Genomic DNA, 25,274 nt, shown 5'->3' with positions numbered 1-25,274 from the left:
GTGTTTAAAAAAAGATTGGATGTGGCACTCAGTGCCATGGTTAATTGAGGTGTTAGGGCATGGGTTGGACTTGATGATCTTGAAGGTCTCTTCCAACCTAGTGATTCTGTGATTCTGTGATATCACATCATGTGCAATTAAACTGCTGCCAAAAGCATAGTTTGGGATGATTTCCTTTGTGTTTCTCATTTACAGCCCTCACTCTCCCTGCAGACTGGACTGTCTACCTGACTATCTCCTCAAGCCCAGGACCTGGCCAGGCTGGAAGACCAGCAAGAAGATCAAAGTCCAAAATAGGGCTCATGGCTGAGCAAGCTCTTTAGTCAGAGACAAGGGTCTAGCAGATGCTTAGGACTCGGCAAATAAAAAGATGGAACTTTTATCAGAATGGCAGGGAAAGGGTCTAGGAATGGGGCAGATTGGTGCACCCGAGGCTCACAGTTAGAGAAGTTGGTGGGAGTCATGATCCTTCACACTGCAATACATCTGACTGCAAAAAAAGGTGATAGTTTCAACTTTTGCCCATGGTCTACTGAAAATTTGGTGCAATCAGGGCATGGAGCACCCGAGCTTAGCATTCTCCTGGGGCAGCCAATTGTAGGGAGTGATGGAGGGGGAAAAAGAAGTGGAAATTACAGCCTGGAGTGCACTGGGAAAGGATACCAAAAGGACAAGGAGCAGAGGGGAAATACAAGGTGTACTTGCTCTCAGTGCAGTCTATTCTTGGAGCATCAGCAAGCAACAAATTCTTTGTTTCATCCCTACGGATTCGTTAAATGTCAGTGTCTTTGTCCCTGCCAGGTGTTACCTATAAATAATTCTGTCACCCAACTACATCATGTGCCAAAAAAGGGAAGACCGAGCTGAACAGGACCAAAACCCAGAAGGGATCACTTTAATTTAAGAAAGAGCACCTACTATGTAAATAATCAACTACTTGCTCACCACAGACACCCTAAGGAGAAAGAAAGGGGAAGGTCTCACAGCAGTTGGAGCAGAGCCAACACAACGGTGCACCCACAGTGCCAGCTGTGCCAGTACTCATCTGCAGTGAGTCTTCCTGGGGCAAGAGCAAGAAGCCCAGGGATGTTGCTGCACAGTTCATTGTACGCTTCCCAGAACCTGGCCTAAGCCAGGATTAGTTTCAAGACCTGGCACTGTCAGTGATATTACTCATAACACTTTGAGAAAATCACTTGCCCTCCATCTGTCTCAGTTTCTTTACCTGTGAAACAAAACCTGAGAGTGGCTTTGCAATGCATGACTGCTTTTCTGGCTCTGGCTTCTCTGCCTGCTCTACAGCTGCAGCACGGCAGTCTGCAGGTGGGTCTGCTTTCTGTAACCTTAAGGGAGGCAGCTTTTGCTGTAAGAGACCATGGCTGTATGAACATATGAGCAGAGCAGTCAGTACTGCTGTTATTGTTACAGACAGCAGTAGTGGCTGATGCAGCTTCTCTGAAAATATGATTATGGCCCAGAGAAGGCAGCTGGTGCCGATATGGAAGCCATGCACACCTGCCACTTTCAAATCCTATTTGTATTCATAAATGTGAACTCATTTCAAGGTGATTTACTCCTACCTTTCACTTAGCCAGGTAAAATACCCTCTCTAAACATCCCATAAAAATATCTGCATAGCTCTTTTGTGATCACTTCCCAGTGTAGGCACCCCCTGATGAGGCTCTGTGGCCTCTGCACACATTGTGAGTGCTCCATCTAATCTGGGAGAATAACCTCTGTCACACACAGCAGAAACGATACTCTGCATAAAGGAGCAACCAGAAACTGCATTGAGGACAGCTACTGCTCTGCATAGAACAGTGAGCCTCTCAAATGATTTTTATTATCAGTTTTCTGAGGACAGCAGCTTTATATTCAGTTGATGTAAGAAACACAGCTGTGGGCTTAGGGGGTTGTATGGATGAGATTACTTTCTCTTTTTTTACACACCTGGTCTGCCAGCTAGCTACTGTTCTTCTTAAGCATTTAGGGAACAGGGGGGAGGGGACCAGGAGGAAAGGGGATAAAACAGCAAAGATGAAAGCAGATGCTCGTGTTAGTCTCATGAAGTAGCTGATCAGATTTTCTTTCTGTCGGAACCCAAGGTGTCCCTCAGACACTCTTGCATGTTCCGGGCCCAGGTCAGAAGCATCTGAGACCCTGGCAGGCAGCCGGAAACCCCTGTAGCTTTGAATCTGATCCAAGGAACAATTTACCAACCTTGCAGGAAGAACAAGAAATCACAAAAGTTTAGATATTATAATAGAAGTAGTCACAAAGTGAAAGGAAGGATTTTTGAGTGCTGTACAGGGGGATTTTAGGCCTTGTACAGAGGGGTATGAGTTTTGTACATGGGTGTCAGAAGTTCTAAGATGGAGGGATTTGGGCGTGCCCTGTCCTCCTTCTTTCTCCTTCCTATCCTCCATGTACTTGGTGATGTTGGCATTCACAGATTGGTTTAGAGTAGAAAGTCACTGTTCAACATAGGTGATAGGCATTGGGGAAAAACTATAAACATTTAATACATAATGTGTGATATAAAAGATGGCACCAGCCCTTGGGCGGGAGAGACGAAGAGAGACGGACACAGAGACAGAGACAGAGACGAGACGGAGAGAGACGTAGAGGGAGAAGGAGTCAGAGAGAATGTCAGGGAGTGTGCGTGCCTTGAGATAACATGCAATAAACTACCTTAAGACTGGACGACTGAAGACTACTGAGTCTTTCTTTGAAGGCCCGGGTTGGAGGAGAGACTTTACCACCTCCCAGGGTCACCCCAATCTGGGGATGAGCCTCGTCATCTTTCTACACAGCAACTTGAATTTTGCCATGCAAAAGGAAGAAATTTAAAATAAACTTGTGACCCTCTTGTTCTCACCAACAGAGCAAGCTATCTGCAAATCACTTTTTTAAAAATGTTGCATACTCAAACATGAATGATAAGGTTTTCAAGAGTGAGGGAAAGGGAGGTTTGGATTTTACTCCAAATTTCACTTGTTCCTCACTACTCGGACATACTCCTGATTTCAGTGCCGTGAATAAGAGGCGTTACATAACTATGCAAAATGCCAGAGATGTGGGGGCACGAATCCTGTCGCGGCTCAGGACTATGACTCTGAAAATATTGCCACGATTTCCACAGCAAATCCACTGAGTCACGGAAATTTTAGGGATTATTCACACTGTGGGAGGAGCCAAGAAAATGCAGATCTGGAAGGAGAATTGTTGCATGAGCCAGCTTGTGCTTAAGGCGAGAAGAGAACACTTTCTGATTTATCTGCAAATAGCCTAGGTGTCCTTTCAACTAATTGCACACCATGAACAAAAGTTTTTACAGACCCTGCCCCCTCTAGCCTAGGTACCTGTGTACAAGGATGCCTTTAGTATATTCAACCAGCTTGGCTCTCCTACAGCTCTTTTGTACTACACAAATGCAGAGAATTTGCAGCATATTTATCCTTTACATTGGCCAAGCAGACTGGAACCTCTTGACAGTAGGCCCAGGGCTGAGGACACTGAGAGATGAGAGAGGAGGGTCTGCATGAATGAGGGGATCTCCACACAGGCTTCAAGAAGCAGCTGCTTGCTTTGATTTCAGAGTGATAATAATCTTCCAAATGGCATCTTAGGGCTCAGCTGCTGCAACACTGTTTTTGGAATCAAATTACTTGAAAGGTCAAAATTGTTAACATGTGCTTTAGGAAGAGGGAAAATACCAGGCGAAACCTGTAAGCTTCCACTGCTGAAAAATATCCCCTGGACTAGCAGATGCTAGTATTTTCTTCCTTTCACTGTAGGCAGAAGGCTGTCCTCTCACCAAGGGAGCAGAGAAGGAGGTCATTCTGCTTGGAGTTCTTTCAAAAATGTGCAAGGAGGCGGAGACTCTTGTGACTTTTTCATAATTTAAAAGGCATAAAGCAGTGTTAGAGGGAGTGAATGAATAGATTATGTTCCTCTTACCTGACATGACCGTAACCTGTGCACTCTCTGTAGGGCCTCTTTGGCACTGTTTGGCATGGTTGTTCTAGTGTTAAAAATGTATATACTTATTATTGATACTACATCCAGCAGGAGAAAATGATTGTGGAGTTGGTGCTACAGCCAAAGGACAAGACCTAAGAAGAGAATTTTACTCATGCCTCCATTACATGTGTTGGGGCATAAGCATAATAATGACTACACTACAGTTCTTTTTCAACAAGAAGCATTAAAAAATAAGAGGAAAAAAAAGCAGTCATAGGCCTCCACAATGTTTGAGCTACAGCTTTGTCTTTCTTGTTTACCAGACACTTCTGTGAGGCCATCTGAAGACACCTGATGCCTCAGCATTGCATTAATCATCGTAACTGGCAGACCCGGGCAATGTATTTTCCTTTTGAAAGCATTCAATGAAAAGTTAAAAATATCTGTTGAGGAACAGCATAGAGTTCCTAATGGAGGCTTATTTTGGATGCATCATGGAAACTTTGCCTCTTTGAGCTGGGCCTCACTGATTAAAAAGCCAACCTTATATTCTCCAGAATATGGCTAAGACAACACTGAACACAAGGAAGAGACTGTACTCAGCCTGTGTTCTCTGCCCCAAATTTTGAAGTTTATCATGACAAACAGTGTACACACAGGTCTCTCTCCCACTGATGCATTCAACCATCTCTTCCCATGCAAGTTAGCTACCTCTACATTCCATACCCCAGTGGTGCTTTCATATCTATCCCAGATAGACAATAGGATTCACCTTGATATAACAGTGTCAGAGTCTCTAAGGTAATTTGGCCCATGAAAAATCATCTTTCTAATCCCCGAGAATGTCATGTGTATTAGCTGCAGCCTTTCTGGTATGAATTCTCTAGAGTGGATTCAATTTCACACAAGTCCTAGCAAGACAGACCATCCTAAGCTAGGAATTCATACCTTTCACAGCCTTTAATCTTCAGAGAGACAAGCAACCACTGGTCTCCCTATAGCACCCACCTTTAAATCTATATGTAGTTTTTCCTGCCTAGAGCAGGGAGGTTCGATCTGGGAATTTGGAGGTCAAATGCTTTAAACTGTCTTGCCCTATATCTCCCTTTCATATTTGAACATGTTTATGTACAGCACTGCTTGTTCACATACAGATTTCACCTTCACCTGCATCATTAAGTTAAGGTTTTCCACAGCCTTTTTCCTCATCCATTTCCCCTTGACCTACAAATCCTGTCACCTGAGTTTAATGAGCCATTGAACTTGGCTTAGGTTCAGGCTGTTAGCCACTGTGCTCAAAACTGTTAGTCTTCCAGTGCTTTCCCATAACTTCCCTTGAGCTGCGTATTCTTGGCCAGCTACCTGCTAATGAATTCTAAATCAGAACTGACTCCTCACCAAGACAGTACATAGCAGGCTTAAATCCACCTCAGCGCAGCCTGACAGTCAGGAGGTGTTTGTAGTATTTCCATGGAGACAAGCAGACCAGGTTCCAGTTACCCAGAAGAGAAGGGCTCTCTAGGGTGCTGCAGGGCTGAGAGCTGGGAGGTGCTCCCAGGAGCCCTCCAGCCTCACCTGAGCCAGCACTGAAGGACAAGCTGAATCTGGCCCAAGGTCATGAACAGCAAAAAGGTATCTCTCATGCCTTTTACTTTTCTGAGAGTTCACCTTTGCTGTGTACTTTGCATGCTCCTTGTTTCAGTTGCACCATGATTATTCTTATTGCAGACCACTGTTTCACAGTCTTTTTTCTTTTTTTTTTATTACTGCTTTGCATTTCTGCATTGGTTAAAATACTGCTACTGCAATCAAGTATTTTGGTTAACAGCTGAATAAATGCTTGAAGACATGAATAATTATCCTAATTTACTCTATTAACCCCACACACAAAATTTAAAAACTAGCAAGCACCCCCGCTAGAGAAAATATTTCAGAAACAGAAAATATTAGGGAAGATGTTGCTCTGTGCTCAGGAAAGACAATTCAGGAAGATTGTATAAAGGTCACATTTATTTTGCTTTTAATGTTTTGAAAGGGGAGAATTTTTTAAACTTTCAGAAGTGGCTACCTGCCTCAGGACAGTGCCTCCTTGACTCCACTTTCTCCAATGGAGACCCCTTATTCTTTAGACCTGCACAGTTGTTTGGACCAGAGTGAAATAGCTATACTCATGACCTTGCTCTCACCTTTCCCCATTACCACCAATTTCTTTGACAGTTACTACTTTTGGGGGCAGTGGAAGGATTATGTCCACCTGAAGACGAGGCCAGGACTTGTCTTTGTGCAGGAATATAGCAGATGTAGTGAAAAATACAAATCTTCTGCTCCTCTTTTCTCTCTGGGGACTTTGGCATCCAGCATGTCCATGCAGAATTTCCTCAAGGAATGGAAAGGGCTCAGAAATGAAAGAACTGGCTTCAGGCCAACACTTGGTCCTTCAGGCAAACTCCTGAGATGCTCTATATGTGAAATGAATTGCAGACCTCTGCCTCTGAGGGAATTAGAGTTAATAGCTTAATGTTCTCAATGAGAAGGGAAAAAAAAAAAAAAAGAAGCCATGCAGGCATTTTGAACCTCCTCACTGCTGGGCTGTGCATTTCCTTCTTAAGGCAGTTTCAGGAGAGATGGTTGTTAGGGAGAGGGAGTAGGATCCCATTTTGTATGCAGATTTCAGTTCTGAATTGAAGGTCTTACAGTCTCATGATGCCAGGGCAACAGCAGCAGTATCTGGCCAGTCCTTTTGCAGTGATCATCAGATGACCTTGAGATTTACCCAACCAGGGCAGTACAGTTTCCATAAATATTACATTTTCCAGGATTGTGTTTTCAGCTGTACCAGAGACAATCCCAGTGAAGAATTAATTCAGTCGGGCATACCCTCCATTCCTTCTTACCCCTTCACTCTCCCCCAGCACTGGCCCTCCCTTACTCTGGGTTGTAAAAAAAGCCTCTGAGATTTATCTTTTAGAACTGACCTTCTGAGCTATCTAATGATGAAAATAGGAAGAGGCTGCTACCAGACAGTGGAAAAAAAAAACCCTTTTTCTAGCAGGGAAATGTGTGAGTAATATACACACTGTTGGATGGTGGCCAAGTCACTCTAGTAACGGCTGTTAGTTCCCTTAAGAAGAAAATGCTCAGATGAGAAAGAGGAGCTGCAGTCGAGTGTCAGAAATGCTGAGTTGCAATGGGAGAGTGCCGCATCTGATGGAAATTTACCCAGGAGCCAGCGACCTTCACACACTGGGGATGGGGACCAAGGGCTTGTAGGGAAATCCTGCCCTCGCTCACACACTGCTGTACTACCTCCACATCACCACCCAGGCAGAGCACAGCCTGGAAAAGCAGACCAGGGGATCAGCTCCAAGACAGAGTGGGCTGCCAGGACAGGCTCCATGGCATGAAACAGGGTACTGCTCTCCATAGTGTGCAACGATGTCTGGCCCCACAGCACTGCCCAGTCCTCGATGATTACTTGCCTCAGGTAATTAATTGCTGCTCATCTGGCTCCTCCCCTGCTGCTTTGGACGCATGGATTTGAAATGAGACAGCTGGGTCCAGCTGACCCATACCTGGGGCTGCCACAACTGGAGACAGCAGGCAGCAGAGGTGACTTCACCACTCCCTGCTTTTAGGGCTGTGCCTTGGTTCAAGATAGAGCTTCCCCAGTGCATGCACTGTAGCCATTTTCACATTATTTCAGGCCCATATTGGAAGCAGAATGCAGGAATACTCTGGCTTCACTCTTTCAGAGGATCTCAGGTTTGGGATACCACCAGAACATCTCATCCTCTCTCCCACATGCTGTGGCATAATCAATGGCTTTCCTGCAAGTTCTCAGCCTCTCCCTGCAAGACAATGAGAAGTGGGGGACGACGCGCAGTAATGCCAGAGCACAAAGGATATAAGACAGTAAGTAAGAGTTGTAGTTGAAAACAGAGGACAACTACTTGCATCGAGCTCAAAGATGGAAAAAAAAGGAGAAAGAATTAACCGGTGCTGCAATGATGGGGATGCTGGCTAGATGGTGCTAGCACATGCTCCTGTGCTTTTATCATGAACTAGTACAACATTATTGCTGCTTTTCCTTTAGACAGAGGTTTCATTTCCATTGCAAGAGCTGGAGAAACTACTTTTTGCTGATGGTATTGCTAACAGAGAACTGGTAGTCCCCAATGTTCGTGTCAAAGATGAAGGGCTTTTGGAACATGAGAAAGATAAAGCTCTCTTTGCAGCACTGGGGAATGATAAACAGCCGTCTCAACCCAGTAGTCCCAAATTGGCTAAACATGACACAAAATATGATATCTGCCTGATGTCATCCCTGAACTCACCCCTTCTCGTGCTGTGCTGCAGAAACTCGTTCTTAATCCTCTGGACTATACTGATTAAGCTCTCCTGGCTGTGCTGATAGAGCCGGCTCCAGTCACCAAAGCGACAGTGAGCTCCTCAGCCCCCGCAAGGAGCGTATGCACGTGGTGAGGTGAAGATCCTGGCTCCAGCACACCCAGTCCTGCAAGCCACACACTTTTCATCTGTATGTTGTGCTTTTTATTTGGCGTCGCATCCTGCTTGTGGCAGAGCATCTGTATGGCTCTTCAGAAGATCCAGGACCAAGCACGAGAGATCTTGTGCCTGCTGTGCTGAAAACCAGTGGGCTTCTGGGACACCTGCTGGTGGACTGGTGCTTGACACACAAGGTCCTGAGAAGTTCAGGCCTACGCAAGGACTATTTCCAAACTCCTACTTCTCTTAGTGAATATCGGTGATGAACAATGAAGACTGAGGGTAAATCAGATCTTAAATATAGGTTCAGACCTAAAACAGCTATATATTATGGCTTACACAGAGCCCAGCCACCACTAGAGGGAACAGAAGCTCACAATGAATGACAAAATTACAAGATTGCTCTCTAAAATGAATGCAGTCAATGGGAAAATACCAGCAGACATTCTCCATTAGAACTGGAAATGAAATGCAGACATCTCCTGATCTGATAAGAGGAGGAAGTGGCAACTGCAAATGGAGAACAAGTAGGGGTTTTGCATCTTTGTCTGTCCTACAAGCCCCAGAGGATTAAAAGTGGACACCTTACAGCCAAGTCTCCTTGAAGCTGTTGATAGGAAATGAGGCAAAGCTACAGGCTAGGACAGCATATATTTGGTGGAAAAGAAGATATTACCTCTTTTGTGTGCATCAAAAAGAGCTTACAAACATCCCAAACCCTCTCTTGGCAATATGGAAATGTTGCACATGGAAGCAGAACCAGCTGGGTTAGCTGTCCTGGGCTTGCTCCTGGGTGCTCTGTGAACATGTAGCTCTGCTCTGGGCTGCACTCTCTGGCTGGCCTTGCCACGCACAACAATGGAAAAATATCAGTTCCAATATGATTAGGTAGAAAGTGGAAGTAAAATTTTTTTTCATCTTCAGCAGCCAGTTATCCAGAACTGAGAGAAATGGGAACTAGCAATTGAGACTAAGCAGTACACATCCCTGCAAGTCCTTGCCTGTCCTCAGGGTTAGTAAGGAAAGGGTTTGACCAATCCCTGGCTGCTCCTTCAGAGCTGTTCATGCTGCCATAGGTATCCTTTGGTATCTGCTGGGACAGAGCAGTGTGTCTTGCTGGGTACCCTAATTCCAGGCACTTCACAGCAGCTCTCCTCCTGCTGGCTGATGGTGCAGAGCAGCCAGGAGCCAAATGGATACAGGGCAGAGCAGTCCTCACATAATAATTCTCCCTAAAGTTTAAGGTCAGCTGAATAGTAGTGTGGGAAGAAATTGCACTCTTACTGCCTCTTGTGTCAGTCATTTCAGTTTATGTTTAAGTCTTCCCTTTCCTAGCTCATGCATTTATATGCCTTCATCCTCTGTTTTACTATGTCAGGTGCACTGACTTCCAAAGACTTGCTCCTGATTCACACTGCTACAATCACAAGGAGAAGAAGGACTCCACATTATTGTTCCCAATAACAAATCCTGAAGGTCTCTTGATCTGTGAAGCAACTACAGGGAAATTTGTAGTAGAAACAGTCCCATTACTGCCTTTTGTCCACGTGACTCATTTTGATCCTGTTAACTGTGACTAACAGTATTTCCTAAGAAATACACTTTTTGGTCCTGCCTCCTTTTTATGTACAAGTTTTCCTCTAATTCCTGTTGATGTTACCCTGCCTGGCACAGAGTGAACCATTTTCCCACAAGCAAATCCCATGCAGCCCTGTGCAGCAGTTATCAAGAACCACAACCACCTGGTCACACTGCAGTGAGAGACTCAGTCCAGAGGCCCTCAGCTGAGCAGCAGCCGTAGCACAGCTCCAAAGGTAGCTCATGTATGTTGTTCTTTTCTGGCCTCTCTTTTCCCCTGAAGGAAGAGGAGAACCTTGGTTTAAGTATGGCTACAATCACCATGGCTGCCTGGCACAGAAATCAATGGAAGGGTGTGAAATATAGTCCAATCCCTGTCACGGCACTTCTCAGGTGTGAAGTTCCTTTTACCCTTTCCTCCCACCCTCAGGGTCAGTCCAGCTACCCCCATTGTCTGCCAAGCACAGCAGCAACATTTTCACCCAGCTGCAAGGACTTCACTCATAGACTGGCTTAGATGTGCTCATACACAGGTGTTACTGGTGTACTCATGGCCTGTCTTCCTCTGCCCTCATCCTCAAATGTCAGTCTCATAGAGGTTCTGGGGCTGACTCACTCCAAGCACAAACTCTGGCCTGCCCATGATCTGCATGTCTGAGCAACTCTCCTTGGTCAGCTTTATTTCAGACCTTGGCTGTGAGCAGGAATGGTGTGTCTGGGAATAAAGCTCAACTCCTTTGTGATTGACAAGGAGGCCTCTGGGTATCCTTTAACCTAATGCTGCTGCTGAAATGGGCTGGTGCCACAAAACACAGCAGTAGGAACAACTCTGAGGTCAGGGAAATGCCAGCCTGCAGTTTCAGAACTTCTGTAGAGGCAGAATGACCATATGCCTCTGTCTGGATCCAAGTTTAGGCTTGGAATATGAATAATGAAAAACTAGCAGGGTAGTTGATTCCCAGACCTGGAAGTGGGATTCTCCCTAATCTTTTCAGACAGATGCTTCACAATTTTTCCATGAGACCCTCCAGTACCCAAAGAAGATCATTATGGCCTCATCCCATAGAGCTGTAAATCCTCTAATCAAATGTTCAGTTCTTGACCTGATCACCATGGGAAGCCTGTTCCTAAAACAAAAGGTGTTTGCACAGCACACAAGGCTAAGAAATGAGATTCTTCTGTATAGCAGATTACTAGCACCTTAGAAAAATGTAGCCTCTCCAGACTTCAGTCATTTCTAGAAGGTTAGGTTTTGTGATACTTTGCACCCTCAGATGTCACTGGGAGCTTTGCTCTTGATTTCTGGCGGGACAGGGTTTATTTTAGGGGCATTTCATCTTATCAGAAACCAAAAGCACTTCATACACTCTGTGCCCATGGGCATAACCTAGCCATTCAGGGAAATGCTGTCTCTGTAGACAACCATGGGCTGACAAGACATCCACATGCGTATAAAAATCACCATGTCAAGGCCTTAATTTTTCTGAAATTTTTGCCTCCAAGTGCTATGCAAATTAAGCAGTTCACCTTCACTTCCCCCTGGTGGAAAATAGGCTGAATCAAGAGAGGACTTATAAACAGGACTTGACAAAGTGTGCAATTCTTTAGAGCAATTAGGGCCCCAGCATGGGACAGGAGCTGTGCACTTCACCCCTCTTGCCTGCGCTCATATCTTAACATCCTCTTAAGAAGTTTGACATTGCTCAACTAACAAAAAATGGCCAAAGCATTTGAATGAAGGCCAAACAAAAAATGAACTGTCTCACAAGTCAGCTCTGCAATTCTTAAGCCAACCCTCCTTCCCTGCAGCCAGTCTGATGCCAAGATATTACCATATCTTTGACAGACACCTGAAGAAAGGAGAAGTGAAAGTGTGAAGCCATACATTGCCTTAGTACAAACACATTCATGCAGGTGAGCACTGGGGAGGTGGGGAGCCCCTCCTTGAGATATGGAGAGAAACTTGTCCTATGCCCAAGGGCCTCACAATAAAATCATACACTTTAATATCTACACTGTGCATAATCCCTGATGGTCTCTAATTTTGAAGGGATGCATAAATATAAATCTAAATAGGGAGAAGGATATATAAATACATAAGTTATTTTACTAAATAAATAACCTTTTTCTCACCTGTTACCTCATGAGCATATCTTTACCTACAATGTGATAAGAGCTGTGGTGGCTGTCTGTTTGGAAGCTCCAGTAAGAAGTGCTTCTGTCAGACAGCCCTCTTCCCTCTGATGTTACAAAACCAAGGTGGCTGTAGACCGCAATGTGATGGTCGGTGAACCGCAACAAGCCATGAAATGGTTCAAGCACTGCAGACTGGTGATTGAGCATTAACAAACATCAGTCAAAAGTACAGCAAAAGAGGATATCAGAGAGCAGCAAAACAGGATTCTGCTGTAATGCTCCAGTGAGGTACAGAATATGTTGCACCTTTCATGGCAAACCGCTTTCCCTTCCTGTTCTTGGTAAATCCTGTCCCGTCTCCAAGACTTCTCTTTGCAAAGAAACAACAGGAGTGAGGTTTACAAAAGGGAAATTCTTGAGCATGAAATGCAGAATACAAAACACAACATCAGCCTGAAAAGTCCAGCAATCCATTATCAAAAGCTTATATGAGCCACATTTTCCATGTTTCTAAAACACAACCAAAGTAGTTAACATCTCTTATGTGGCAGGAATCCAGAGAAAGAGGCAAGCCAAATCAAGACTGGGCAGTTCTCCAGCACAATGGGTTCACTTCAAAAGCTGAAGTGCACTTAAAACTTTAAGGGGGAACAAGAGACCAGCTTTAGACGTTGTTTTGTCAACCATACATGGATTTCCAAGCTGATGAGAAGTTCCTGTCATCAGGTTAATACTCCACCATTAGGGTATAGTTTCCTACATAGGAATGATGCCATTTAAGCAACAGGAGTGAGTTTCATCATTCCATCAAACAGCATGGCTGACACTTGCTATTTCCAGTATACTCTCTGCTCCACACACAGGGTAAATTTCCCTCCAGGAGAGTAACTACTATTTACTTAGCAGGAGTCCAAAGGAGAAAGAAGAGAGGATTGTTTCTACAAATGAAGAGTGCTTGGGAAATTTCTAAGACAGAATGTTACTAGCATCTAGGAAGAAGTGGCACAGACACTGTGACAGTCTCTGCTCTTGTGGAAAATAGCTCAGTAGGGAGTTCATTTCTTGTCCCACCTGAAAACTGTAATTTTCACCAATACCAGACCATCTTACATGAGGCTGCTGATCTACCTGGAATTTGCTAAATCCCTTGAGAATCTCTCAGCCATGTTGTTACTCCAGTCACTGATGGGTAGAGCTAGTTGGAGTGCGCTGTAAAGGCAGAACAACTAGTAACCATCTTATCAGTATGGGGTTACTCTTTCTTACTGCTGTTTTGCCATGCCTTGTTCATACATATAACTGGTGGCAGATGTAAAACAAGTGAGAAGAAAAAGAGGTCTTTAAAATAAAGATTTTTTTTCCTCTGAGCACACTTAGACAAAAGACAGGGTTTCAGAGATCTTGTAGTGCTTTTAGGAGAGAGACAGGGTCCTTTTAGGGAAGCTTTGTAAAGCCAAGTAATCTCAGCTTTAGTGATCTGGAGTGTGTATGTTGCATTTAGCAGGATAAAGGGGAAATGGGCTACAAGCCTGCTTATATCAAGCAAATGCAGATAGAAGAGCTATTCACAACCCAAAAACATTGTTGTGACACTTAACCTTGCTCTGCAGACAGCCTCAGTGAAGGCAGCAAGAATTGATTCAGTTTGGATACTGAACTCGTACCTCTATCCAGGAGTGAATGTAAGAGAGGAGGAGTGTAAAGCAAAAAAAAAAGAAAAAAAAAAAAAATTTTTTTCTTCTCTTATTGAAATTGACAGACTGCTGCTCCCCTGGTATCCTCACATTGGCAAAGTGCCTCCCCTCCTCCTTAGCAGCTGCCCCTTGTTTCAATGTATTAAGAACAAGATAAATCTATCCAGAAAAGGCATTTTCACAGTCTCTAAAATACAAAGAGTGCCCACATAAATCCAAATCAGAATTTTGAATTGGCTATTCTTACTGCACAGATTACACTGCCCAGAAGTTTTTAAAATAACCCTGTGTAGAATTTATGTTATTTTTTTTGGAAAGTAAAGAGGAAAAAATACCAACCCATAAACCTCGTTCAGACCCTAAACTTGTCCCTTTAACCAGCTGTTTTATGCACAGATAATTGTCCTTTTTTGGGGTGCACTGCAGGGCAAACACTGAAGATTTCATCCAGGAATAATCTGGGGACTTTTTCAATGTGAGAATACTGAAAGAAAATGTCTATTAGGAATCTTGTTTGAAATAGAGGCTGAGAAAAGATGGGCTGCATCCCCACATACTACTGCACACAGTCATACAAAAGATACTGAGTCCAGAAAGCCCCATGGAAAACTGTTTTGGAGTCTGTACACACTGCATGCTCCACAACATTTCAGAATGACCTGTTTATAAAGCAAAATACTAATGGCCCATAACTAAGTTAAAAGACAGCACTATAATGGGCCACAGAAAAAATAACATGAAAAAGAAGAATTCCTGGGAGTGTCCAAGGTCCCTGAAATAGCTGGGAGTTTGCTATGGAACTTCCTAGCTGTTAGCATGTGAAAGAGAAGCAGGACTGGCAGGAGTGAGTCTACATGGCATATGAAGTGTTTGGGTATCAGATCCAGATTCAGAGATATGGAAAACAATTCCCATTTTTAGGGACAAGACCTGCTGAAAGAGAGGACATGACACTGGCAAAATGGTAGCAGAAAAGGAAGACAGGAGGGAGAGGAGGCACAGAGAATGGGAATGGCTAAAAACAGGGAAGGTAATGGTGGTGAATTGCTGGGTTTTTTTAAAATGCCAGTTTTGTTATAAACTCAGTCCATGACCTTGATGACAGGTAAACCTTTCCATGCTTTTCCTCAGATTCCCATGTCTGTAAAATAGATACAATATTTCTGTACCTCAAGATTCTTACTTGGAAAGTGCCAGAAAGCTATTAAATATACAGTGTAAAAAGTATCAATTAGGCATAAAAGGAAAAAGCCAACTCAAAAAATAATCACTGGTATCTGTGTAAAAATGTAATTTTGGGTGCCATAAAGAGCTATGCCATTTATATTCTTAAAAGGAGGCATGGCTGAGAAAAGCAGCACTCTCTTCTTATTACCACTGAGGTCCCAGCAGACCTTCCTACTGAAAGAACACACTGTAAACACATAAATGCTGATGTAACTGTGATAGTGATTGATGAAGGAAGACCACGATCTCATTGTGTTCAGCACTGTGAACACCTAATAATCCTTACTTGAGAGCCTCATATTCAGACTGCAAACAAAAGGCAGTAAAGGATACAGTAAGCTGGTAAGAGATGTATATACAACAATGACATTGCTTTTTCTGATTGGGTTTATCTTGGTGAAAAGATAAGGGATCCCATCATCCTGGCCTCAAGTTTATAGGAATCTGGATCTGTGTATTGTGTATGAAAGCAGCCAGCAGTTCTCTGGTGTGGAGGGCAGAGGCTATATCAGGGAATTCATTGAGCAGTAACTATATGCAAATAATTACCTCTGGAATTTTGGCAACATCCTCTCCAGGATTTTGCTGTTCCTCTGACTAAGTGAAGGGGAATCTTCTGACTAAGTGAAGGGCACTTACGAGGTACATTATTTCATTATTTATGCAGCTTGGGCACTCTTTTGCCTGCAGCGCTGCCAGGGATCCTGCCATGCAGCTTGGGATTTTGCCAGTCAGCTCACTGGAGTGCTGGAGAGAAGCAATGAAGCCAATGCAGCAAAAAATGCTGATTGTACTACAGTCTGGGAAAAATTCTTTTTGTATTCAACTCATGGCAAAGCCTCTTACAACGTCATAAATCCTCTGTAGCAGCAAGAGAGGGACAAGGGAGAGAAGCCTGCTGTCTCTGCTTTTCCTGCACAGTCTATTCTCAGCATTGTGCGTCACGCTCGCCTTCATCACTCTACATCACTTCTGCACAGTTCAGGAAGATTCTGACATCTGGCTCTGCAGTGTTATGAGTTAGCAAGGGCCTTTTCCACTACAATCCAAAGATCACAAAAGCCAGAGAGAGAGTTTCTTACTGTCAAAGCACATGTTTTTGCTCTGAGTAAACTTGACAGAATAAATAAAGAGCCCCCATAGTGCCAATATTAAAAAAAAAATTCAGAGTACAATAGCACTTTAAATGATGAAAAAATGACACAGGGCTCTTGGAAGAAATAAAAGCAAATGTAAATGTCAAATTCAGTTAATGTCAGGAAATTGTATATCAAGAGAGATGGGTTCATAGCAGTTATTATAACCACTGGCTAAGAAACAGCTTTTTGTTTTCTGCTGCATAGTTGGTAGGTTTTTTTCCCATCTTCTCCCACAATAGCACTAGATTGTGAATTCACCTGTGAAAAGACAGAGAGCAAGAAGCAACCAACAATAGTTAATAGCTGGAGAACATGGGTATTTGGTTGGGGTTGCAAAACATCAAATGTCAAATCCACAATGAGACAGTAACTTAACAACTGAGTTTACAGCATTAGGCCAGAAATACCAAAAATGAGCAGAAGGCCAAACAGGAATATGAAGAGACAAAGTAATTTGTTTAAGGATTCAGAACAGTAGAGTGGCAGAGCTATCTTGAGCTATGACTAAACCCAGTGTGTCAAGATTCATTAACCCGGGATTCCAGGATTTACTAAACCAGCAACTCCTGCTGAACAGTTGTTATTCTGAAGATTAGGTTTAAATACACAATAATATTGCTGGAAGAATAAAATAAAAAGGGTTTTAGGCAATTTGCACAGTTCTTTTCCTGAGTGCAAAGTTGCCATCTGGAGAGCTGCAGCACTACTGGGCTAGGGACACTGATAGTTTCAAAGGCAGTTAGTCTGACCCATTCCTGACATGAAAGAACACTGGTGCACTCCTTTTAATTGCTGGATTTTGGATTCATCATAAAAATAATGAGGTGAGAGCTAGGAAATGTGTCTGATATAGGCTGGGAAACAGTCTGACTTTCATTGCATGTGTGGCATGCATCTGCATCCATGTTGCTAAGCATTCTAATGGCACAGAGACAGGACATGCCTCCTAAAGTGAAAAATATACTATTTTCAGTGTCATGCTTTGAAGGGTATAGTGATAAAGAAAGCTACAGAGCAACGAGTGCTCAAGTAGCAGAGTAACAGCAGAGTAAAGCAGCTTTGATTCTGGTCACAAAGATATTACATTACTCTTGTATAACACATGCTTTCTGTTTGCAGATGGAAAAATGGCAGGCTGTGCATTCTCCACCCCTGAAAATATTCAAGACTGGATAAAGCTGTGAGCAATCTGGTCAGATCTTCAGCCAACCCTGATTTGAACAAGAGGTTGATCCAGAAACCTCCAGAGGTGTCTTCCAACCTGAACTATGCTGTGCCCATTGCAACTTAAAGATGGTGTGGTGTCGCCTTCATGCTTAGCAGAATAGCAACTCCTGGCCTTTATTTCCTGGCCAGAGCCAAGTATCTGATCTCTGCTGAAGAAAACTCTTCCATTTTTCATGCTTCACCAGAAAGAGTCGCTGGGTATGGCTACAGAAGCAGGTCAATCACATAGTGCAAGACTGATCCACAAGCATATCCAGTTAGCTTAAATCATGAGCTCCTAAACCAATGAGTGCTGACACTTCACATTGCATTGTGAGGAGATAAAATGTAGCTGGGCATTTAAGTGATGAGCAGAAATTTCTCTTAATCTTGTCATATTCCCTTGAAGGCAGTCATGAAGTACAACACAGACTATTCCCTAGTGCCTGTCATGCCTCACCTTATGAATAACCCAAACATACAACTTTGCTTCCAGAGATTTTTTTGGAGTTCTGCTGATTCTTTATTGTTCTTTCCATGTCTATCTTTCCATTTACTGGCAAGTATTTTATCTTCATTTATGCATATAAACCACATAACACCAAGGTTATGCACTCTCAAAGATACTCTTTCATGCAACCTTTTCTCATGATGAGAAGTGGTTGTAAATGCACTAAAGCTGAGAAGAGACACAGGGAACGTGCTGCCCTAATAAAGTTGTTGGAGCTCTCAATGCAATAAAATAAGCTAGAATGTAACACAAAGAAAAGGATATATTATTCTGTGGATGTAGTTGGCAAACCATGGGAATTTGATGTGATATGAAAAGCTTAAGGCAGTAATAGCTTTGTGGGCACTTTCCTGCTCCTCGGTGAGCACAGTTACTGCTGGTATCTAGTGTGGTGTCAGGCATATCACCAAAATACAAGAGTGCTGACACAAACATGCTCAGCCGTGTGGGTTGGCATAAGGCTCAGTAAACTGTGTGGTGCAAAGGCAAATGTTTGAAGCTTGAGAGGCTCAGGAACTTCATGGCTCAAGCATTTATAGAGTAGATAGCAAAATCATGTTTCAGGGGCTCTCAGTTATGCTTTTTGTGGAGATGAACAGGAGCTGCTCTGGCTCAGTCTCCCAGAGAAGTTAACTTAATTGTAGACAATTTGTAGCAATACTGGTCTTTGTAACTGCTTGCAAGAGCAAGGGGATGGAGAAAAGTACGCCATGGATCAGAACTGATCATGGCAGTGCAGAACTACTGCAAAAAAAAAAGGGCATCACCTTATCCTTAAGGACTCGCAGGGGCAGCTTTTGTGAACATCAGAGTAAAAAAAAAGCTATGCCTTGACAGAATGGTGCAGAATGGGTTAAGTAAACACATTTTTGATAATATGCAAACTCTATAAGAACTGTATCTGAGCCTGGGCCATATCAAACCTGCCTGTCACACTCACTGAAATAGTTCATCAGCCAGTTGAACTGCAGGACTATCAGGACCTTCATTACCTGACTGTTCTGTTTGTTTGAACAGATAGAATGACCACAGAGACTGGGCATCAGATACTGTCACACTCCCCATATCCCAATCTTTTGTCTGCAACCCCAGATATTTCCCAGGGGAAGGCAACCTTCCAGTGAGCTGTCAGTGCTGTCACCTCTGTATAGGAGCAGAGCAGGAGTTGCACCTAATTAGCTGAAGAAAGTAACAACAAGGATGACTTCCAGCCACCCCCTGCTTAAAAGGCAATGAAGCAAGATCTGTAAATGTCATGTAAATAGGGACTTGGCAACAGCAGCTGCCAATCACACTTGGAGAAATTTTATAAGCAAAGGTGAGGAACTTGGAGCATGAGAAAGCAGATCTGACCTAGCTTTTGTCCACCTGCCTGAGACACCCACAGCAAGAAAGACAGGGAGTCTTAGACAGCAGCACAAACCCATGGCCACACAAACGGGCAGGGACCCTGGTGGCTCTCTACTCTGCAGTGCTGGCACAGGGGGATAAGTCCCAGAAGGAGGGAAAGAACAGAGACAGAACAGCAGGGTCTTTTCTGAGGCTGAGCAGACAGCCCTCAATTGGTACAAGCACAGAAAGCCAAATTTATCATCCACCCACAGACTGGGACTGCTGCTCGAGCACCCTCATTAGTAGCTTCAGTTCTCATAGGAAGCAAAGAGGGGTGGCGCGTAGGAAGGAAGAAGAGTGAAGCAGCCTGGGAGCTGGGAGGACACAAGGACAAGAAGGCAGGGGGAGTCAAGGAGCCAGATACCACTGCAGGACCTTGCTATTATCTCAGTGCAAATGCCAAGGAGCTACTTCTGGAGCAGGACAATCTGTCCTCTAATGACAGGGTTAATTATAAATTGGCAGAGAGCTTCTATGACTTTTTCACTTCCACTGTCAAATCTCTGGAGCTGGCAGCTGCTAATTACAATATTATGAGGTGACAGTCACATGAGGAGTGATGGATGGCTAAGCAGGGCTGAAAATCCAGAATGAATTATAGTGGCAGAATGCAGAAGCCCCTTCCCCAGATATTCTCTTTCTCTCTCCCCACTTCTTCACCCCACCATCTGCAGCATCTCAAAAGCAAAACAGTAAAGAAAAATCATTCTTATTACTAGAATTCAAAATGGATGAATGGTGCTGGGAGCTGGGTTTCAGTGTCACTCCAGCTATCCCAATTCACAAAGCACAGGGCCAAAAGGGAACAAGTAAGCATCTCATTTCATTTCCCACATAACATGGACTGCCAGACAGCACCTGACTTCAGTGACTGTTACAGTGAAATCATTATGAACTCTCAAGACTTTATTTTGACACAAAGAAGCCTACACAAAGAAAAAACAAAACTGGAATAAAACACCATGAGCTCTGAGTGCTCCTACTCAGCATTCACTTTGCATGGGCCTGAAAGGTCATGCAGAAATACGGTCCTTTACATGTAAAACTAACATACTTCTAAGTCACATTGTCAGCTCTTTTCCCCCTTATCTTCCTCAAAAAAAAAAAAAAAAAAAAACTGGCTTTGGTTCAACCCATTCCCATGACCACCAAGTGAATTACAGCTACTGCCATTCTCACATAAAAGATCAGTTCAGCCTTGACCTCAGACTTAACCCATGGGTCTGTGCAGAGTTATTATGAGTGATTAGTTCAGATTTTCCCCTCCAGCATTTCACAGTGATGCTATGAACCGTTGGTCAGAGACTATTCTGGAGAAAGCCATGTGAGAACTTTCTAATGATACCAAAATTCTCTGAAGGTGAAACCCACTCTCCATCCACAACAGACGGTTTGCATGACAAGCATCACAGCTGATCTCTTGACACTGCCCAGTCGGACACGTACAGTCACATCCCTGGAAAACATCACCCATATTAAGCCCCAGGTCAGTAGTCCATGGATTTTGAAAATGCTCCATCTGTCTGCCATTTCTAAACAGTGTCCTATGGATTAAACTGAAATAAAAGTAACCAGTCCTTACATGGAAACAAGCTTTGTGTTGGACTTCCAAAATTTAAAACATGGGGCTGGGGCCTCTGTTGTATCTCTTCTCAGATTATGAAGAGGACCTCAATAATACTTTGATTGCTCTTTGTAACTTCTACTTTTAAATGTAACATTTTTCCTCTCCATTTTATCTCACCAGACTTTCTCAATGCTTCAAAAATCAGCTGAAGCTACACATTTTGAGGCCAAATTTAAAACAAGTTGAAAGACAGAAAGGGTAATTTATCATATACAAAATTCCTTATGTATTAAGTTTAGTAGCAATTGCACTTGAATGTTTAATGAGACCACTGGAGAAAAAGTCTCTTTCTGGAGGAGTAATAAAGTTTTAGTGAAGGCAGGCATGATGGCAGTTTAGAACATTTCTCTCTGTGCTGATCTGGTGATGACTGCTCTCTCAAGAAAGGTCTACAGCTGTAGAAACAACAAAAGCACAGAGATAGCTAGGTGTGAATTTAGCTCAAAGACTAAATATAACTACTGTATTATTATTTAATATAAATTATATTCAAATTATAAATATATTATTATTTAATATAAATTTTTATATTAAAGCCCACATACACAGGTGCGTGTGCAAAGAGGATGAGTGATGAAAAGGGAATTAAGTGACTCAGCTTAACTTACAAAAAGGTCGTGACAAAATGCTACTTGCAAATCTGTGAGGAGGTTCAGCACTGACTCAGCCTGAAGCATCTGGATCTCTCCTGAATCAATGCCCCCTGAATTTCCTATATCCTCAAAGCTTTTTAGATTTCTTTTGGCAGCTTCACCTTCAGACACTGTACGCTGACTGTCTAGGCTTAATACAAGACTGGAGTTAAAGATTTGGTATGGCTCTCAAGCTTATTTGCTAAAAGAGATAGTGGTAACAGCAACTACAGCAATAAGAACAGACTTCGTTAGCAAAAAATACTCAAATAAACCACCTTGCTTTTAGCAGTAACATGTGATTGGAAAGGTACCACGCCCTGTCTTGACATGTGAAACTGCAGTGGCAAACACTTCTCAACTTGGCTTTTCCTTACTGTAAGGATCCTGGAAGGGTCACTGTAATCACAACTTCAGGGATTTAAATTTTTAACACAAATGGTAAGAATTACTACAACAAGGCAACTTTTACAGTATGTGGAGCAGGCTGGGGAGGAGCAGTTATACTTCTGCTCTGACGAAAGCCTGAATTCGATTAGGATTAAACCATAGAGGAGGTTGTTCAATTTTAATGGGTCTGAACAACAGCAATGAAAAAAAGCGTCAATTTCTGCTCATAAATTGTGCATGACTTCTTACAATATGTACATAATAGTCAAGTTACTAGGTTCCTCATGCCTGTATTTGAAGAATGGCTATATCAGAACTGGTTAAATATCCCTTAGCAAATCTATTTGAAATTACTTCTGTGGAGAGATCTGCGGAAGTCTGTAATGATGGCAATTGGTTCTTGGGTTATTTAACACCAGAAAATTCTGGGTAGCCATTCTAGGATGTTTGTACAAACCCTGCTGTTGATAAGGATGCGTCCCCTTACATGACTCAGCTCTTTTCCAGTATCCAACTTTTCCCTACTCAAAGGGAAGATGGGGAAGGTTTGTCACAAAGGTTTGTGACTGTTCCTTTTGAGCAATTTTTGGGGCTTATTTGATCTAGCAATGATGATTAATCTATGTAGCAGTTGTTTGCTGATTACCTGAAAACTGAGTTTTCAAAATAATAGATCTCAGACTCAAAGAAGGAAAAGAGTTATCATGGCATCTAGATGGTTTCCCAAACTGAGAAAATTTGTTTCAGTTGTTTCTTTACTAATGTTTCAGGGCAGCTTTCTTACCTTTTCCTCAGAGACTTTGGGACTTAAGTTTTGCTTTTCCTATTTGCTTCTATTATTTAATCCATAATTTAATAATACATATGCTGGAAGGAAGCTATTAGAAAAGCAATTGAAAGGCTTATATTAACTTGGAAAAATAGCACTGCAGCGAGAGCTTTTTTTTTCTCCACAGCAATATTCCAGGTGGTATCATATCAGAATTTTCTACAGCTACTTCCAAGGAGAAAACAGCTCTGCAATATCCTCCAGTATTGCAGTATCTTAAGTAGTAGCTTCCCTTTTACACAAAAAGAGCTACACAAAGTAGAAGTTGAACCAACATCTCTGTAGGGGAGTAGCAGGAAGAAAAGGTTGGGAAAATGTGTGCTTTCCCAGGACTGGAGTAGGATTTTAAACTCCAGTCTAGATGCTGATGTCTAAAATCTCTTTCTAGCCCTGAGGTACTGGTGGACATTGAGCAGATCACTGAACCCACTGTGGAAAGGGTTTTAACCTTTCCTGTTTTTCAAAATGGTGGTTCAAAAGGCTTAATCAAAATACTTTGAGAACATCAAGTGAATGGAGCTACACAAAATATCATTAATAGCAGGAAAACTTGACAGATTAACTCCAGCCTTCACCATATGCATTGTTCTGAAAGAAAATAGTGTCTCTGAGCTAAAGAGTTGACTAAGATATATCTTTACCCTTTACAAAGCAGTCTTCCAGTAGCTTTGTCCTCCACAATACCAAGGTCTCGGTAATCTCATTTCAAAAATATAATGAAAGCACCCCAAATCCTCAAACTTTTATGGTAACTGACAATGTAGGAAAGTTACTTATATATATATGTATATATATAAAATCCATGCTGCAAAGATGACAGGAAAAGTAATCTGTAATTGAATTCAATTTACAGCTCCCAGATCATGCAGCCTCCCTGACTCATCCAAGCCACTCTGCTTTATCAGAACTGCCAGCATCCCACTGAGACAGTGTGCAATAAAATATGGAAAATATGTTCACAGAGTGTGACCTTAGGGATGATGTGAGCTGTCATGAAAAACACTTTCTTCTCATGGTGAAATGCCACGATGCAGTTCATGAGCTTGGAAGCAGACATATATTGCTGCTACTAGTGCTACAGCTTCTGCCATACCTGCTTTGTGTACAGAGAATTTCAAGGCTCAGTATTACACACTCAGCCTCCTTCACCAGCCCAAAATGCAAAGCTTCACTTCTGGCCATAGTCCTGAGTGATATGAGACAGAATCTCTTCTATGCATCTAAATGGTGAAGTGCTGTGAGATAACTCCCCCATATGCTCCCTCTGCCCTCAATTGGGGTAAAAACTGGCTGCCCATGAGTCAGTCCTTTTCAGACACAGTAACTTCAACAGCACAAATACTCCAATAAAACCACATGACACTACTTTCATGCAACTCACTTTTGTAGAAACAGATCTAGTTGCACCTGTCACTGACCAAGCCTGAACTCTTGGTTCAGGCAGCTCTAATATCTTTGTGCTTGCCAAATAATAAATAAAGCTTTACAATTCTTTCTCCTATTTTAGTATAGAGCTTGGGATGGCTACTGTTATTTATTCAAATAATACTTCTGCGTCTGTGATTTTAGTTCAAAGCACTGAAATCTTTCTGCATTTCATGCCTGTATCATGGCATGGCAAGAGAATACTGCAGCATTTCTTCTGATGGCTCCAAAGCACTAATAACATCTGTATCACTAAATAATGGTGCATCTAGTACCTTCAGGAGGAGAGAAACACAGAATAATTCAAGTTGGAAAGAAGATTCCTCTTTAGTCCAAACTGTGTTAAACGTTGTGCTGACTCCGAAGTTAGGGGAGGGAGGCAGAGTATCAAGAATAATCACTTTTATCTGTCATCACTGGGCAGGACAGAAATTAATTTTTTTATGTGGATTAAATGCAACATTTCTTAAAGCTGATAAGGAATACAATTTGGGTTTTCCATACAATACAAACCATACAATATAGATTCCACAGCAAGGAACTAATAATGAAAAAATTATCTCAGCACCTCATATTTACTACGTCATTGACACTTTCTGCTTTTCCAAAATTGGATATGCAAGGCATGCAGCTGATGTTTCTAAAGTCAAATTAAAGGGTAGGTAATTTCAGAGAGGGACTGATTTTTAAATATCAGGGTTTTCTTGCAGTGCAAACTGTAGCAGAACACAACTAAAGACACCAAGCTGCAGATTAGTTTGCAGCTCAAAAGCACTGACTTTTGAACTGTTGTGTTTGATTCAATGGCCAGAGCAGAATAAAGCTGGTTAGGACATGTCTAAACTGCCACAACTGCTACAAGGAGTTGTTGTTCCACATCTGCTGTGTTCACTGTCTTCCCTGCATAGCAGCCAAGCCACTTCTTTATCACAGTGCAGCATGGAAGTGCCACTCTATCCACTAATTGGAGTCAAGCAGGGTAGACTGTATGTTAGAAGTGAAAACAGACAGCTCAAAGC

The sequence above is a fragment of the Vidua macroura genome, chromosome 2, assembly GCF_024509145.1.
Source record: "Vidua macroura isolate BioBank_ID:100142 chromosome 2, ASM2450914v1, whole genome shotgun sequence".
Lineage (NCBI taxonomy): Eukaryota > Metazoa > Chordata > Aves > Passeriformes > Viduidae > Vidua > Vidua macroura.
Note: the sequence above shows the minus strand (reverse complement) of the source record.